The 19,205-nt window shown below is 41.5% G+C and overlaps 1 protein-coding gene across 15 annotated transcripts in view; it reads right to left on the bottom strand.

Moving 5' to 3' along the window:
• Positions 1–19,205, bottom strand: part of LOC137380025 (forkhead box protein P1-like) — a 621,483-nt gene that overhangs the window by 554,486 nt on the left and 47,792 nt on the right. For all 15 annotated transcript variants that reach the window (XM_068051516.1, XM_068051514.1, XM_068051512.1 and 12 more), the window contains one exon: positions 18,383–18,505. The gene's annotated coding sequence lies outside the window, so the exon portion shown is untranslated. The remainder of the gene's footprint in view (positions 1–18,382; positions 18,506–19,205) is intronic.

The raw sequence follows: 19,205 nt of genomic DNA, 5'->3' as shown, positions 1-19,205 counted from the left end.
CACTAGATCTATGCTAAAGGACAAAAGTCATTTTGTTAGTGTTCCACAGTCAGAAAGGCACACCACAGTATCACCATCAGAACACTGAAACACTGATTTACATTCACTTCCAGTGTCTTCACACACTGCCACATAACAGGGAGGTGTGAGAAAGCACAGCAGTGGTAAGATGAAGTCATTCTCATGTCTTTTTCAATGCACACACACAAATATCACACATGTTCCATGTTGAACACCCACTTGGAAGAAACACTGAGGGTAGCGAAGGCACAGAATGTACCCTGGGTGAGGGATGTCAATGTCCACCACCAAGAGTGGCTCGGTAGCAACAGCACTGACCGAGTTGGCTGAGTTCAGAAGGATATATCTGCTGGCCTAAGGCAGGTGGTAAGAGAACTAACAAGAGGCAAAAAAACCTACTTGGCCTTGTCCTCACCAATCTACCTGTCGCAAATGCAGCTGTCCATGAGAGTACCGGTAGGAGTTACCACTGCACAGTTCCTGTGGAGGCGAAGTCCCGTCTTAACACTGAAGATACCCTCCATCATGCTGTGTGGCACTACCACCATTCTAAATGGGATAGATTCAGAACAGATCTGGCAGCTCAAAACTGGGCCATCAGCAACAGCAGAATTGTATTCAATCACAATTTGTAACCTCATGGTCTGGTATATCCCAGTCTACCATTACCATCAAACCAAGGGACCAGCCCTGGTTCAATGAGGAGTGTAGGAGGGCATGGCAAGAGCAGCACCAGGCATACCTAAAAATGAATTGCCAATCTGATGAAGCTACAACACAGGATGAGATGCATGCTAAATGGCAGAAGCAGCATGCTATATACAGAGCTAAGCAATCCCACAAGCAACAGACCAGATCAAAGCTCTGCAGTCCTGCCACATCCAGTCGTGAATGGTGATGCACAATTAAACAACTAACAGGAAGAAAAGGTTCCACAAACATCTCCATCCTCAATGATGGGGGAGCCCAGCACATCAGTACAAAAGACAAGGCTGAAGCATTTGAAACCATCTTCAGCCAGAAATACCAAGTGGCTAATCCAGCTCAGCATCCTCCTGAGGTCCTAAGCATCACGGATGCCAGTCTTCAACCAATTCTATTCATTCCACATGATATCAAGAAACGGCTGAAGGGACTGGATGCAGCAAAGACTACAGACCCTACAACATCTCAGTTGTAGTACTGAAGATTTGTGCTACATAACTAGCTGTGCCCCTAGCCAAGCTGTTCCAGTACAGCTACAACTCTGACATCTATCTGACAAAATAGAAAATTTCCCCGATATGTCCTGTCCACAAAAAGCAGGGCAAATCCAATCCAACCAATTACTGCCCCATCAGTCAACTGTCAATCATCTGCAAAGTGATGGAAGGTGTCGTCAATTTACCAACTTACTCAGCAATAATGTGCTCTTCGATGCTCAGTTTGGGTTCTGCCAGGGCCACTCAGCTCCAGACTCATTACAGCCTTGGTCCAAACATGGACAAAACAGCTGAATTTCAGAGGTGAGTTGAGAGTAACTGCCCTTGATATCGAGGCAGCATTTGACCGAATGTGGCATCAAGGAGCCCTAGCAAAATTGAAATCAACTGGAATCATGGGGAAATCTCTACACTGGTTGGAATCATATCTAGCACAACTTAAGATGACTGTGCTTGTTGCAGGCCTATCATCTCAGCCCCAGAACATTGCTGCAGGAGTTCCTCAAGGTAGTGGCTGAGGCCCAACTATCTTCAGCTGCTTCATCAATAACCTTTCTTCCTTAATAAGGTCAGAAGTGGGAATGTTCACTGATGATTGCAGTGTTCAGTACCAATCGCAACTCCTCAGATACTGAAGCAGTCCGCACCTACTTGCAGCAAGGCCCAGACAACATTCAGCCTTGGGATGGTAAGTCGCAAGTAACATTTCTGCCACACAAGTGCCAGGCAATGACCATCTCCAACAAGAAAGAATCTAACCATCTCCCCATGACATTCAACAGTATTACCATTGCTGAATCCTCTACCATCAACATCTGGGGGTCACCACTGACCAAAAACTTAACTGGACCAACCATATTAACACCGTGGCTACAAGAGCAGGTCAGAGGCTAGGAGAACTGCAGCGGGTATCCACAAAGCCTGTTCACCTACAAGGCACAAGTCAAGTGTGATGGAATATGCTCCACTTGCCTGGATGAGCGCAGCTCCAACAACATTCATGAAGCTCCACACCATCCAGGACAAAGCAGCCCGCTTGATCGGTACCGTATCCACCACTTTCAAAATTCACTCCCTCCACTACCAGCGCACAGTGGCAACAGTGTGCACCATCTATAAGATGCACTGCAGCACTTGCCAAGGCTCCTTTGAGCTTCCAAATCCCTGACCGCCACTGCCTAGAGGAACAAAGGCAGCAGACACATGAGAACACTACCACCTGCAAGTTTCCCTCCAAGTCACACACCATCCTGACTTGGAACTATATTGATGTTCCCTCACAATCGCTGGGACAAAATTCTGGAACTCCCTCCATACCAGCACTGTGAATGTACCCACACCACATGGACAGCAGCGGTTCAAGAAGGTGGCTCACCACCACCTTCTCAAGGATAATTAGGGATGGGCAATAAATGCTGGCCTTGCCAGCAACACTCACATCCCATAAGTGAATAAAAAAAAGTCACTTATGTTACGCCTGAGGCAGGAGGAGTGCACTGTTAATTCAGTCCCGCTTCTCCATAGGTCACAACATATCAATAAATTTTCCCACTTACCAAAACAATAAATTAGATACCCTATTTGTCCCCAGAATAAAGCACACCAACCAGGTTTCTTTAATAAACAACAAAATTATCCATTTATTATAAACCGAGTCTTAACCAATAATGAAGTAAATATATATGCAAATTGAAATATTAAAGCCCTTATTTTTTATCCTAGCCCTCACACACACACACACACACACACACACACACTCACATACACAACTGGTTAACCGGAGAAAAAAAAAGGGATTTTTGTTTACAGCTGTTCCAAAGAAATAGAAGGAATAAAAAAAACTTAGACTGCAGAGAAGAGATGGAAGGAAGTCCTTTGTTTTGGAAAGGTGTCCCAAAGTCGAATAGGTGGCTGCCACTAGGAATCTTTCCAGGCGTGGTTGATAAACAGTCTGCATGGGTAGGCATTCAAAGAAATTCAGCAATAGAAGGCTTCACATAGGTCTTATATCAGGGGTGCAGCAACAAAGATTCCAGTTCTCACACATTCAATGCAAAGTTCTTTTAAAGATGCAAGGTTTCTGCAAACATTCAGGATTTCTTCAAAATACAGGAGGCAACAACTTCATACAGGCTTTTGCTTTTCAAGAGCAGGGATTCTTCAGAGAGAGGTAACCATTGTCTGGATTTTCTTCTGATCTCCCGGCAGGTCAATAGGCAAATTCCAACTGTCTCTTTTAGTCCAAAAAACAGCTGGCTTTTAACAGTTCAAAATGAAACCAACTTTTTCCAGGCAAGTCCTATGATAATCATAAATCCTGTCTTGTCAATAAGCAAAAATAGCTCTTAAGTCAAGCTCCCTATGTTTACTTGAAGTCATGTGCCTTCCAGTAAAAACTTGTTTACTGGTCAACCTTTTGTTGACCGTCCTTTTAAAAAAACACCCACAAAGTTCAACAATCTCCAGATGATTCAATGTCCATGAAATCCTTTTCAGTTTTTAAAAATATAGATTCTCAAGTTTTAACAAAAAATGGAAACCTCGTAACACTTAGACCTACTCCTTCCTTAGTGATGTTGCAAAAAGTGAGGGATTATGCATTCAAAATACTATCCCCAAAACGGTACTAACACCAAGACTGAATGATACTCTGCAAAACAGTCGTTTGCATTCTCCAAAGTGAAGCTCAAATTCCCAATGCTGATGCAAAAACAGGAACAGAGACTAATTCTACAGAGTGCCACTGAAACAAATTACAACACTTTAATGCTAACAAAACCAAATAGTAATCTTCCTGGAATTTTTGAACTTCTTTATTGCAACATCATGAAGTAACATGCAATTGCTGACACAATAGTTAATGCAATAACCCAAAAATATCATCCCTGACCTGAGGGTAGTTAAACAAATACTTTATTGCAACACAATGTAGTTACTACTGTAAATTCACTAAAATAACCCTCACCACTGTCACTCACTAACTTCTGTTAGAAAGGTATTTGCCATTTCACTGAGGTCAATGTTTTACTTCAGCTACACTGCAACTTCGATGACAGTTGACTATTTAAACAGAGACAGATTCACTTCCACACAGCGCGGGCCTGATCAGAGACACCAGCAGCAGCAGCTGAGACTACAAGAGAGAGGAGGGGAACAGTATGGACCAGATCAGTGTATTTCCAAAAAAGAAAGAGTGACGTCAGAGGACAGCTGATAGGTGATTGGTCAGTGAGTATTAGGTTCCTGAGTATTAGGTTCTTTTTTAAAAACTAGGGCAATAGTTTAAGCATTGAAACAGGAGTAGGCCATTCAGCCCATTGAGCCTGCTCCATCATTCAATCAGATTATGGCTCATCATCCACCTCAACTCAACTTTCCCGTGCTAGCCCCATATCCCTTGATGTCATTAGTATCCAGAAATCTATCAATTTCTGTCTTGAACATGCTCAATAATTGAGCTTCCATAGCCCTCTGGGGCAGAGAATTCCAAATATTCACCACCCTCTGAGTGAAGAAATTCCTCCTCATCTCTCCCGGAATTACCTTTTGGGAGAGCAGCGGAGAGGAGCGGTCCTGCAGGAGAACACGGAATGAGGAGCGGGATAAATAGAGCCCGAGGATCGCGGCCTACGGCACTTACCTTCTGGGAGAGGAGTCCAGACGCACCTGAGCTTGAAAACAAAGTGAGCGGTGACGTCACAGGAAAGCTGCAAGGTGATTGGTTGGTGAGTAACTGCCATTAAGGAATAACTCTAAATAGCTCGGTTAGTACATTACTATTAAGATGTGTGTGTAAATAGCCTAATAATAAGGAACAAGCGAGTCGCTGTTTCTTTTTTTGAGTAAGGTTTATTTTAACTAGTGAACTGTATTGATTTTTAGTAGGATTTATCAGTACTAGTAAGGTTTTATTATTAATTCTAAACTGTTGTAGTATTGGTAAGGTTTTTTTTAGCAGTAGCAAAGGGTCAACTAATAAATAAAGGTATGGCAGGGTTGCTTCAACCTCGAGAGTGCACTTCCTGTGCTATGTGGGAGCTCGAGGATGATTCCCGTATCTAGTATTACATCTAGTTCTGGTCATCACACTTTCAAAAGTATGTGAAGGTGCAGAGATTTTCCAGAAATGATTCCAGGGATGAGAAATTTTCGCTACAAAGTTAGGTTGGAAAAGCTAGGGTTGTTCTCCTTGGAGCAAAGGAGATTGAGGGGAGATTTGATAGAGGTATATAACATTATGACTGGTTTAAATAAGGTAGACAAAGAAAAGCTGTTCCCATTAGCTGATGGTACAAGAACAATGAAGAGTGCAGGAGGGGATGCTAGGAGCACCACCAGGCATTTCTAAAAATGAGGTGTCAGCCTGGTGAAGCTACAACACAGGACTACTTGCGTGCCAAACAGTGGAAGCAGCATGAAATAGACAGGGCTAAGCGATCCCCAACCAATGGATCAGATCTAAGCTCTGCACTCCTGCCACATCTAGTCGTGAATGGTGATGCACACTTAAACAACTAACAGGAGGAGGACGCTCCACAAATATCCCCACCCTCAACGATGGGGGAGCCCAGCACATCAGTTAAAAAGACCAGGCTGAAGCATTTGCATCCATCTTCAGCCAGAAGTGCTGAGCGGATGACCCATCTCGGCCTCTTCCCGAGGTTCCCAGCATCACAGAAGTCAGTCTTCAGCCAATCCGATTCACTCCACATGGTATCAAGAAATGGCTGAAGGCACTGGATACTGCAAAGGCATTCCGGCAATAGTACTAAGACTTGTGCTCCAGAACTAGCTGCGCCCCTAGCCAAGCTGTCCCAGTACAGCTACAATATTGGCATCTACCCGACAATGTGGAAAATTGCCCAGATATATCCTGTACACAAAAAGCAGAACAAATTCAACATGGCCAATTACCGCCCTATCAGTCTACTCCCGATCATCAGCAAAGTGATGGAAGGGGTCATCAACAGTGCTTTCAAGCAGCACTTGCTCATCAATAACCTGCTCATGACGTTCAATTTGGTTTCCGCCAGGGCCATACAGCTCCTGACCTCATTGCAGCCTTGGTCCAAACACGGACAAAAAGGCTGAACTCCAGAGGTGAGGTGAGAGTGATTGCCCTTGACATCAAGGCAGCATTTGACCGAGTACGGCATCAAGGAGCCCTAGCAAAACTGGAGTCAATGGGAATCAGGGGAAAACTCTCCACAGGTTGGAGTCATACCTAGCACAAAGAACAAAGAAAGATGGTTGTGGTTGTTGGAGGTCAATCATCTCAATCCCAGTACCCTGAGTTCCTCAGGGTAGTGAACTAGGCCCAACCATCTTCAGTTGCTTCATCAATGACCTTCCTTCAGTCATGAGGTCAGAAGCGGGGATGTTCGCTGATGATTGCACAATGTTCAGCACCATTCACGACTCCTCAGATACTGAAGCGTCCAGGCTTGGGCTGCTAAGTGGCAAGTTATATTCATACCGCACAATTGTGAGGCAATGACCATCTCAAACAAGAGAGAATCTAAACATCTCCCCTTGATGTTCAATGGCATTACCATCGCTGAATCCTCCACTACTATCAACATCCTGGGGGTTACCATTGACCAGAAACTGAACTAGACGAGCTATATAAATACTATGGTTACAAGAGCAGAGGCTAGGAATTGTGCTGCAACTAACACACCTCCTGTCTCCCTAATGCCTGGCCATCATCTACAAGGCACAAGTCAGGAGTGTGATGGAATAGTTGCCTGGATGAGTGCAGCTCCAACAACACTCAAGAGACTTGACCCCATCCAGGACAAAGTAATCCACTTGATTGGCACCCTATCCACCACCTTCAACATTCACTCCCTTCACCACTGATGCACAGTGGCAGCAGTGTGTACCATCTACAAGATGCAATGTAGCAACTCACCAAGGTTCCTTTGACAGCACCTTCCAAGCCCACAACGTCTCCCACCTAGAAGGACAAGGGGAGCAGATGCATGGGAACACCATCACCTGCAAGTTCCCCTCCAAGCCACACACCATCCTGACTTGAAACTATATTAATGCTCCCTCACTGTCACTGGTTGAAAATCCTGGAACTCCCTTCCAACTAGCGCTGTTGGCGTACCTACACCCCAAGGACTGCGGCGGTTCAAGAAGACAGCTCACCACCACCTTCTCAAGGGCAATTAGGGATGGGCAATAAATGCTGGTCTAAATGCTGGGTGGCACAGTGGCGCAGTGGTTAGCACCACAGCCTCACAGCTCCAGCGACCTGGGTTCAGTTCTGGGTACTGTCTGTGCGTTGTTTGTAAGTTCTCCCTGTGACTGTGTGGGTTTCTGCCGGGTGCTCCGGTTTCCTCCCACAGCCAAAGACTTGCTGGTTGATAGGTAAATTGGCCATTGTAAATTGCCCCTAGTGTAGGTAGGTGGTAGCAGAATGGTGGGGATGTAGTAGTGACTATCGGATTAATGTAGGATTAGTATAAATGGGTGGTTGTTGGTCGGCACAGACGCGGTGGGCCAAAGGGCCTGTTTTAATGATGTATCTCTAAATAAAAAAAAAATAGCCAGCGACACCCACATCCTATGAACGAATTAAAAAAACTTGGGAACAGTGATTAAAGGTTTTGGGCAAGAAATACAGGGAGGATGTGAGGGAAGACTTTTTTTGTAGCGAGTGGCAATGACCTTGAACTGAGCTTATGAAGCAGAAACAATGAATGATTTCAAAAGGAAATTGGATGGACACTTGACGTAAGTAAACTTGCAGGGCCATGGGGATAGAGCAGGGGAATGGAACTGAATGGACTGCTTGGCAGAGAGATTGCACAGACTTGATGGGCTGAATGGCCTCCTTCTGTGCTGTTATGACTTTATGACACACACTTATTCACACTGCCAAATAGAGTCACAGAGAGATACAGCACTGAAACAGGCCCTTTGGCCCACCGAGTCTGTACCGACCAACAACCATCCATTATACTAATCCTACATTAATCCCATATTCCCTACCACATCCCCACCATTCTCCTACCACCTACCTACACTAGGAACAATTTACAATGGCCAATTTACCTATCAACCTGCAAGTCTTTGACTGTGGGAGGAAACTGGAGCACCCGGCAGAAACCCACGTGGTCACAGGGAGAACTTACAAACTCCGCACAGGCAGTATCCAGAACCAAACCCAGGTCGCTGGAGCTGTGATGCTAACCGCTGCGCCACTGTGTCGCCCCTAATCAATTCACAAATTGCCTGGTTATCCACAAACACAGCTGATCTCAACCATATTCACTTACAAAACTGAACTAATTTAACTGAAAGGAAATGGACATTCACCAGAATTCTGTAAAATAAGTTCACAAATATAACCCCCCCACAAATATCACCCTCACCAAATCTACAAAGATGTTTCACGGGTTATTTGGATATTGCAAAGAAACAGTCACAAATGATGAATTAAATTAAGGGAAAATGAACTACTGCACCAAACTAACTATTTGGGATTGCAGTGGAGACTTGGTTTTACAAAGTGCATCATTTAGAAACAAAATTAGATATTACATAATGAAGAGAGAAATATTGCTGAACATATACTACTAGATAACAGAGCGGTTTATACTCTATTCATGCAAAACTGTGCCCCTTAACAGAACAGGTCAGTATTGTCTTTTTATAATGTTTTTATTGTCTCCAAATTTTCCTCTCAAGTTTCAAAGCATCACACTCTACACCCAGCTAAATGGAGCAGCCAAGTGACCTACTTTCTAGCCTCAGCCAGTGCTGCTCTGTAACTGCCTGCTACAAAAATGTACAAATTCTGTGTAACGCACATTCAAATTTTCCTGTCCTCCTTCTGCAGAAATCTCTTATTACTTCCACATAATGGGGATTGGTAACTTTTCCTGTGTGAGATTTCACCTACAAGCTTAAGTCCTAACATTCCATGGTATGGTGCACTGGAGTCCTACAAGCTGTGATTTCACACCATCCAGGATCCATGGAAAATTCTCAAAAGATCAACTCTTGACTTTACATACAATGCAAATGTTTTCCATGACAAATGCAGTCATAAAACATAAAGTTAGGACATAATTTGGGTCTTAATATATTGTAACTTTCGATAGCTGTGAACAATTGATATGCTGTTAGTATGATCCACTGAAAGACATAAAGGGGGTGAAGGTGAATCACCAGCTGATTTAACGTAAAAGAAAATCGGGCAAGGAGCAAATAGGATGCCAATTCAACATCACCTGTTCTGCACCACTCCAATTTCCCACCTATATACTGTCAATAGAATACTTAAAATCAGCTAAAATTAAAGCAAAATACTGCATTTGCTGGAAATCTGAAATAAAAACAAGAAATGCTGGAAATACTCAGCAGGTCTGGCAACATCTGTGGAGAGAGAAGCAGAGTTAATGTTTCAGGTCAGTGACCCTTCATCAGAACTGATGAGTATTTCCAGCATTTCTTGTTTTTATTACATAAAATCAGCTAATTTAATTGAAGTCTATTTGATTCTAAGTGTCATTCTTTATAGGAGAGAATTATGGGCAACAAGAGCTAAACATCAAATGTCACCTGTGTTTTTAGATCAGAAACATCCTTGAATATTTAAAGGTGATTTCAAAATGTATGGATAAACAGATGCCACAGAGAAGGCAGTAAGTAGCAATTTTAGATGAGTTTCAAGAAAATTGTTTTAAAGTAAAATGTATCTTTGCACAGTCCCTTTCAAAAGGCAGCAAAGTCTAGCAGTGCACCATAGCGCTCATTAATCCAATATTAATGTCTTCCTCTCTAATTTTTATAATTACATTTTGAATTCACTTCATTGTTTTGAAAAACATGAGTGACGTTTGTTGTAATAAATTACCAATTGTTTCAGTTTTGTTGGAAGATTTGAAAACTAAATTTGACACTGAGTTGGGCTAACTACTGCAGTACAGTGCCTGCTGGGAGTGTTTCATCATCTCCCCCTCCCCTCCTGCTGATCAGAGGTGGTGGATGATGGAACCTTCCTCAGAGTCATGAAATTAATTACTAACGTATTCCATTACCACTGCACAAATGTCATGGTAATTTCAATCATCAGCAACTCAGACAATGGATTCACACTGGCAGCTGGCCAGCTAAAATGAGAAGAACTCAGCCAATTACTTGACTTAAACTGGGAAGAAGAGAAGGGGAAGCAAATGTTAAATGTTAAAATAAGGTATCTTTGCAGATAAGTGCTACAAGTACAACAAGACAAATTTTGAGATCTACAGAGGAGCTAAGAAATGCTAAATGACAGCTTTGCTGAACACATGCTGCTTTAGTAAATAAAGCATCTCTTTAGGGGGACCCAATTAGTTTTTAACTTTGATGGATTTAATTTTGTTTTAGTGAAACAGCAACTGAAAATTATTTTAATCAAAGTCACTGTAGCAAATCATAAGTGGTATTGTGACTCAAATGTTCACAAAGACTGTAAGACACCGCAGTACAATAAATTACTACTGCATGCATTAACTTAAAACTAGGCTTCAGACATTGTAATGCTTTTTGTTATTCTTGTCATTTTAAACTGAACTGGAAATAGTAAGAAACTTGTGGTCTGAGACCTATGCTTAATATAATGCTTTGAATTATATGAGTCAAACTCATTATTCATAATTCTCAACACATCACTATGCTCATGTATGGCATCTAACAGAGAAACCATCCTGCATTACTTAAATTACAGGATCTCATCTGCTAATATAATCATGAATCTTATGCCCATTTTGCTTATTTGCCCACTTAAACTACCTTAGAGTAAACTCCTTAGAAACAGGTTACAGCCTCGCAAGTCCTATTTCGAACGAAGTGCAGCTATCTTAACATTCCTTTCTCCCAATGCTTCTAAGATATTCTTTATAAATATGATGATTGACACTGGTGGAGGGTGGAGAGATGCCTTTACCGATACACTCACTGCCAGAGCCAGGAGAACAGCTTTAAAAGGATTTTGCAATCCAACTCGTCCACAAAGCAAGGTGGTGGAGGGTGGAGATTAAAGGGTGGAGATTTTTTTTCCTGATCAATAAATGCTGTTTAGGTTTTTAGAAATGTATTGGTTTTTGAACAGCTAACTTTACAGTCATTTGTATAAAATAAAAACACAGCACCACTGTATACCAAAGTAGATAAAACTTTTCATCAGAAGTGTCACAAATCTGAAATGTCAATAACCTTCTTTTAACAAATTCTGACTAATAGGCCCTGTATTTACAGCATTTTTTCTTCAGATTTCCAGTATGTATAGTTTTCCTTTTTACTTTGTAAAACTACTGTTTCACACAAATTTAAAGCTTAAAGCTTTGAAATGATTCCCAATATAAAAACAGGTGATACTACAGATCTCACCATGATTAACAAGTACATCTGCAAAGAGGTGACAGTGTACAGTGTAATCCCTGCAATACTCATTTCGGTTAAGAATATCAAATTATATAAAGGATGTTGTGGTAGCACAGTGTGTATGTATTACTGCTCTGGTGTAATGTGTAGAGGATTCTCCCTTCAGATATAGCTCAGACAGTGATTTACTGATATCAATTAGCCCATGGGGATTGGGAGAAAAGCCAGATAATTCCCCACAGGAAGGGAAAATAAAGCAGACAGCTAGTCATTCCAGGCTCATGAGTCAGCAGAGGCAGTTGCTCGCCAGTCCTTAGCCAAAGAATAGCCTGTGACAGGACCATAAGTGTGAGTAAAAAATATATTTTGAATAGGTGATAGGATTCCCTAAAAGCTTAAGAGGTAAATTCTATACCCAGTATGGTATTAACTCATGTAGAGCAGCAAGGGCTTATAACTGATCCTTAATATGTACTGATCTGGCTGATTTTTTCTGGGCAGCAGTTGGCTGCAGAGAGGGATGTTGGCAGGGAGTTTGGTAGGGGAGGGGGCTGGTGGAAACCAGCCACACGGGTAGCTCCCAATGCCTACTGGCAATTGTATTGTGTTGCTGTCAATTGAGGGCATGGGATCATTTCAATGCCAGTAACCTCCATGGTCTAAAAGCCTATTGACATTTAACATTTCAACGTAAACCAGAGAGTGAATATACAAATGTCTGGCCTGCATGACTTGTTATTGTACCACCTGGTCCACTTACCTACCAAGCCATCAGGAAATTGATGCATCCATTTCTTGAGAATGCTGTCACATTTTGACAATTGCTTTTTTACCACTACACTATGTTCACTGCGACACTGAACATACACTAACTACTATGTAACAGATCATAATAAAACAACTTCTGTGTCATAGAACCGTGTTGTCCAATACGCTCGCCACTCACCACATGTGGTGAATCGGCCAGATATGTGGTGAATTGATGCTGTTCATTTTACAGCCACACAATACTGAGTTGTGTTAAAGTTGCAGCAGTAGGTATGAGTATGGGTGTCATTCGCTAGACCACTATTTGTCATCCGTCCCTAATTGAGCAAAGAAGAATCAACCACGTTACTGACAGGAGTCACATATTGCTCAGACCATGACTATGTTTATCAGAATATAATTCAGTTGTCGGGTTTCTAGTGACCTGGAAGCTGAAGGGCCACTTGCTCAATAAAACAAGAAAAGTAGTCAGCAGTTTATGTTCTCCGTTCCTGTTCTCTCTGGGTGCCTCTAAATGATGATACATTTAGATCTGCAGGACCACTGTGAAGTGCTGTGAAAGCAGGACCAGCCTTCGGAAAGACAGCGCTTTGATTGCTCTTGAAATTTTTTTGGGAAATCCAGTGACACAGGGGATGCTAACTAAAGAACTTAGTTTTGTTTAGCTGGTAGTTGACAGTTTTCACAAAACATCTGAGGTGCACGAGGGACGCACAGCACTGCATGGCTGCCAGTGAGGGTTGAAATGTGTAATTTTGGCAAGCTAGGGCAGTGCAACAAATGTGTTCAGCCTTCATCTTAATAGATATATTGAAACGAGTGATTGAAAGAAATAAGGCACAACTGGCGTAAGAGGAGAGTTTACAAGAGGTTGGCCATAAGCCAAAGGTCTATTAAATGTCCGGACACTATGTTCTTAAATGGCAGGCAACAGAGCTTAAGGAAGGCAAGAGTCAGAGCACAGCATCCGATATATAGAGGTTTATCGATTTCTTTCCCTCCCTGAGTTTCCTAATATATCAATTCTGATAACATAGAGAAATAAACTGGAGCACACAGTCAGAAGCAGAACAAATTGGCACCACCCTTTTAGCATGGATGCAGCAAGCTTGCTTTGTGGACCAGTTGGATTGCAAAATCCTTTTAAAGCTGTTCTCCTGGCTCTGGCAGTGAGTGTATCGGTAAAGGCAAATATCTCATATGTCTTCTTGACCACCTTATCTAACTGTCCAGCCACCTTCAGGGATCTGTGGACATGCACTCCAAGGTTCCTCCACACATCTCAGTATCCTACCATTTATTTTATTTGCCTTGCTAGCCTCTCCCAAATGCATTACCTGACACTTAACTAGGTTCTACAACAGGCAGTAATCCGTACTGCCAGGTTACTGCAGACGGTGAAGTTAAAATGACCGCTGTTGAATCTTTAAGTTACTTTCTGGAATTAGTCCTCTTATGGTATACAACCAGCAGAAATGCCACTTTCATTTTGGAGGTAATTTTCAACTTGACTTCCAGGGTGGTAACCTGGCAGAGTGAATGCCCCAACCTTTACGGGACCTGTCAAATTTTCACTGCATTGATTTCAATGATATATAAATTGCTCAGAAGCCAAGTTAATAATTACGCCCACTAGAGCTGTGCATTCTTGTCCAACAACAGCTGGATCCAGTTTCACTGTCATGTCTGTCACTACACCTAATCTTGCGGAATACAAAGTCCAGTATTATTAGACAGATTGCATAATTCCATCCTAATCACAGTGCAGTCAGACCTTTTTTTTTTAAGAACCATTACTTTACAAAATAATACCTTCACACATGATAAGTAGTAACGTTTTAAAAATAAAATCTAACAAAATTTAGAATATTAAAAAGTCTAGTTAACTGTATCAATCATTAGTTATCAGAATAGCTTAAAAGAATAGCTTACATAATGACTAAAAAACTAATATCTTACCATGACATGATAATGTAGAACCTGAGATTTTACAGACAAATGGATTCACACTTACCCTGGCACTACATAGTTAAAAAGCATAGGGCTTAACAGCAGCAGAACTAACAAATCAAATATACAACCCTGAGGAGAGTTTCATGAGAACACAAACCTAATAACCTGCACAGCTTTGATGTCTTTGAGTGTAAAAAACATTGACAGCTTAGAATCTTTATGCTAAGATACAAAAAAGTGCAAAGGAACAGAACATAGCATAAAGCTATTTGGATTTAAAAATGAGTTATTTCAACCCTAGGCAATACCAATTGTTACAAAAATGAACAAAATTAAATAATACTTGCATTTTTATCCCTCATTTACCCCTATTCATTCCTCACAGGAATCACTGGCTTCTACCAGGACTGAAGGACTGTTTGGACTATGGACTACTGCCATCCAAGTCACTTCATAGAGCCGCACCAGTAATGGGTTAAGCGATGTCTGTCACTCCCTGAAGCAGCCAGGCTAAGAATACATTCAAGTCACTCATGAGTGACAGGCCAGTTCAATCAACAGCCAACTGTGACACTCCATCAACATGACCACCTATGCCAGGAGGTAGCCGATCTTCCACATCTGCACCTTGTTCAGTTCTTCAGGTCCAGACATTAACAATAATACATTATCACATTAACATGTGCACAAAACAAAGACTCTGAACCTGCTGAATTTGAAAACCTAAACAGATCACATCATGATAAAGCTATATAAATGTATGATCAATACTAAATATTTATGTCCTAATTTATCTAACTGTAAATGCACAGTGAGAAAAACTAGATTAATAAGAAAATAACCAGGAAATAGCTAGGATAGTCAACAATAATATTCACAAGCATATATAGAAAGTGGAGGAGGAGAATGGGAGAAGATTCAGAATGCTACAGGCTTCACATATTTGTTTTTTAAAGAATTGTTTTTATTGTCAATCCTAAACCCATAGTTTGTTACTTTGTCTTATTCAGCAAAATTCAAAGCCCATCTAGCACTTTTCAATAACAATCTTTTCTGGAGGAAAGAGGTTACACGCTGAATGAGTATCAACTTTACTTGTTGCCATGAGAAGAAAAAATAATGCAGATGGCTCCTCAGACTCCACCAGCAATGCTTCGAATTGGCCAACAGACTATGGGCTGAATTTTACAGACCTCTCGACATTGGGGATCGTGGCGCAGGGGGCCAGAAAATGCATCCAGGAGAAACCCGCCACGCACCTCAATGCTGTGAAGGCCCGGCCCGATATTGTCAATGGCGGCCAGGTCTCTTGGCGGACCCCCCGCCACTCGGCAACAGGAGCTCCATTTCAAAATGTAAATTCATTATGATTAATTAATTACAGTTGCGCTCCCGTCGTCCACCCCGGAACAATATTCATGCTGATGGCCAGCACTCCCGCGCCTTCAGATCCCCATCCAGGGATCCGAGGCGGAACACTGGTGGGGGGGGGGGGGGGGGGGGGGGAGAGCAGGTAAGTTTCTCTGTGCTGCAGGTGGGGGAGCAGGGTCACCGTCATCTCATTGGTGGAGGGGATGGTGGAAAGCAGTAAAGTGTAAAGTTGATGCACTTTAGTTGGGGGGAGGGGGTGGTCAGGTGCACAAGATATGTGTTTCTGGGTGGAGGGGAGGGCAGGTAATTAAATCTATGGTTATTGGGGGGTCAGAGAGGGGCAAGACCAATTTATTTAATTTTTTTAAATCAATCTCTCTTTAAACATTGAAATCAAAATTGAAATGTATGGCTCGAAGCCCTTTAAAAATGGCGTCAGCACCTGCGCAAAGGCAGCTAACACCATTGCCGGGGACAGACCACCCACCCCCTCCACGTCATCAGGGTGGGCGGTCCGCCCCGGCTATTTAAATGAGCCACCGCGCTTAATATCGCAGCAGCTTCGCAATGTGCGACCCACATGGGTGGACCGCCATTGTTTTCGCCTGCCACCAAGCTTCCCTATATGTTGAGGAGGAAAATGAGCCTCCCTGATGAACTTTTCTCTCACCACACGACTTATTTTTTGCAGCTCAATTAGAACTGAGAAAAATTGCCCAAAAATATGGGCATAAGGTGTCGGATGAGATTGGATGGGGGAGGTGTGGCTGCTAGCTGAATTCAGATGAAGGTCCAGGCTAGATTCAAACAGAGAACTCCAACATTGAGTTCAATGTTCTATTGACAATAGATCCTTTATAGAAGATCTGTTTATATCAAGAAAGAAATGGTTGGTGGGGGTGGGGGGGGGGTAACTCTTCCAGAAACAATTGCAAGAAATATGCCACTACAATGCCATGTGACTGAAATTTTTAAAATGTAAGTTATGCAATCAATGTACCATCTGAACAAAAACACTGACTGCATAATTTCTTATTATTTACAATTTGAAATCAGATTTTAAACAGTTTTGTTATTTTAATATTCTACAGACTGTTACCACAATATAGTTTTGTCTTACAATTGCATTATACCAAAACATATACATCCAAATGTTACAAAAGTGTTTCTTTACTTTTTGTTCAGTATGTTTTTGAGGACTTATATTTAAATTGTGGAGATGGCTTCATTGGTAGGCTAAAGATTTCGTGGAGGCTGGACTTTGCTTTGTTGTTATCAGAACACTGAGATGTTGCTTAAAAACAGCCATGCTGGAAGTCATGTGCTTTAAGCAGTAAACAACAGAAACCTTGGTGACCTGGGAAAGATGTTTATAGAGAAGTGACAGGTCAAGATTTATAGGGTCAGGAGGCTTGAGGTATTGTTTTTGGTTTCACTTTGGGCAGTGTGTTGGGGAGTGAACTATTTTGAAGAGTTGGAGAAAACCAACCGAGAGCAGCCACCATCAGCTCACCTTCTTCCATCTCTTTGAGAACTTCCTGAGAATCAAGTGTAAGAAATAGAGAAACTGATGCTGCATTTCTCCTGAAAAGCCTGCCAGAAACCCCTGACACCGCATTTCTCCTAGAAATCCTGCCAAACTGATCCTTAATGTCGCCTGAAAAGAACTGCTCTAGAAAGATCCCAGTGACAGCCATCTATGCATATTTGGAACACCAGACCAAAAAAGGACAACTGACATCTTTCCATATCTTCCCTTTTTTCTTCAAGAATTAGCAAGTGTTTGGCCAAAATATTCTTCTTCGTTTTATTTTTGTAACTGACCTCAGCAGAGAGAATTTCTGCTTTTTTTCAGTTTGTGTGTGAGTTTATGTGTGGGGAATTTAAAAAGGGAACTTTCATATTTCAATCTGTGTTAATGCTTTGCTTCGTTGCTTGGTTTATAATAAACTGGTAATTTTGTTGTTTATTAAAGAAATCTGGTTAGTGTATTTTATTCTGGGATAAAGAGCAGAGAATATGATTGACCGCATCAGTAACTGAAACGTTAACTCTGTTTCTCTCTCCACAGGTGCTGCCAGATCTGCTGAGTATTTCCAACACTTTCTGTTTTTATTTCTGATCCAGTTCTCATTTGATTTCAACAAATCTGCTCTTTGCAGTAGGATCACTGGATAGCAATCAAGAGCAGGATCTTTAGCTTGTGTTTTCTTGTCTGTAGTACATGAATACTATGGTTTAACTGAAACACCCCCATCCTTCCCCTCATAGGCACTGACTCTCTTACTGAATTAAATTTCCACATATCCCTCCAGAACCTCAATCAGTTACCTAATTAATATAGATTCTATAAACAGGTAGGAAGAACTTCCAAGTCTCTGTTTGGCCCATCCAGCCAAGCTAGACATTCAACTGAGTTCAGATCCAGCTTGACCTGCGAATGTGTTGGCTTATGCACCTCAGGTTAAAGGTAACAATTAGCAAAATTATAAGATCAAACCTGCAATATTAATAGTTATTCAATGGAAACTCTGGGCTAGTACAACTTATCTGTAATTATGAGTGACCTAATCTTTTTAGTAATAATTTATTTGATTTCCTAGAAGTAAAAAAAATCTAAGTCTTTTTTCTCCCTCCCACTTTTTCCCCTTCCCTCCACACACACAGCCTTATGTTATTTAGCTTACCTTTTTGCCCCTCTACAGATGACAAATTTCAATTCCATACATTCAAAATTCAGGGTCCAACCCTCTTGATGATAATGTGACCATCGTAAGTGACTCTTGAGGTGGAAGCGCTCAGTGAGGACACTGAAACAAAACAAAATCACAAATTATTGATAAGACCAAGTGGGAAATATCTTGAAAAACCACAACTTCCTCACAATAAACGTAACTAATAAAAAACAAAAGGTCTCAGGTGGGGGAAACACCTAAAACATACCAGAACAAATAAAAATTTACCATTTTCTTGGAACATATGCAACATTTTTTCTTTCTGACTTAAAACTAAAACTTAAAATGCAAATAAACAAGATGTGTGGGTGCCAAAAACTACTATTACTTCTTTCATTTCCAAAATGTCATTCTACTCATCATTTATACATGAATTTAAACTTTAGGTTTGGACATCTATTCCAGACAGATGAGTGACAATGCAAGAGAAAAGGCATTTTATTCAGATCTCTCATGTCGACCATACTATAAATAACTAGAGCAACTGTCTGTAATCTGGAATTGCACATCATTCTGCAGTATGATTGCACCTCCCTGATGATGTAGCTCACTGAAAATTAATCCTTTGTGTATTCTCTTGTCTGAATGTGGTAAACATGAACTATTTATCTGTCTCCTCAAACTGACAATAAAGCTGGTTAATATGTAAGCAGGTATGTCCTACAAGGTTCTCTTACAAAAACTTAAACACTGTTCAAAATTATTGTACAAATTTTATAACTGAAACAGCCAAGCAGCCTGATGATTTTTGTACTGCCACTTCTATTATTCTATT

This window comes from Heterodontus francisci, chromosome 19 (assembly GCF_036365525.1).
Source record: "Heterodontus francisci isolate sHetFra1 chromosome 19, sHetFra1.hap1, whole genome shotgun sequence".
NCBI classification, from domain to species: domain Eukaryota; kingdom Metazoa; phylum Chordata; class Chondrichthyes; order Heterodontiformes; family Heterodontidae; genus Heterodontus; species Heterodontus francisci.
Note: the sequence above shows the minus strand (reverse complement) of the source record. Positions and strands in the feature narration are given on the sequence as shown.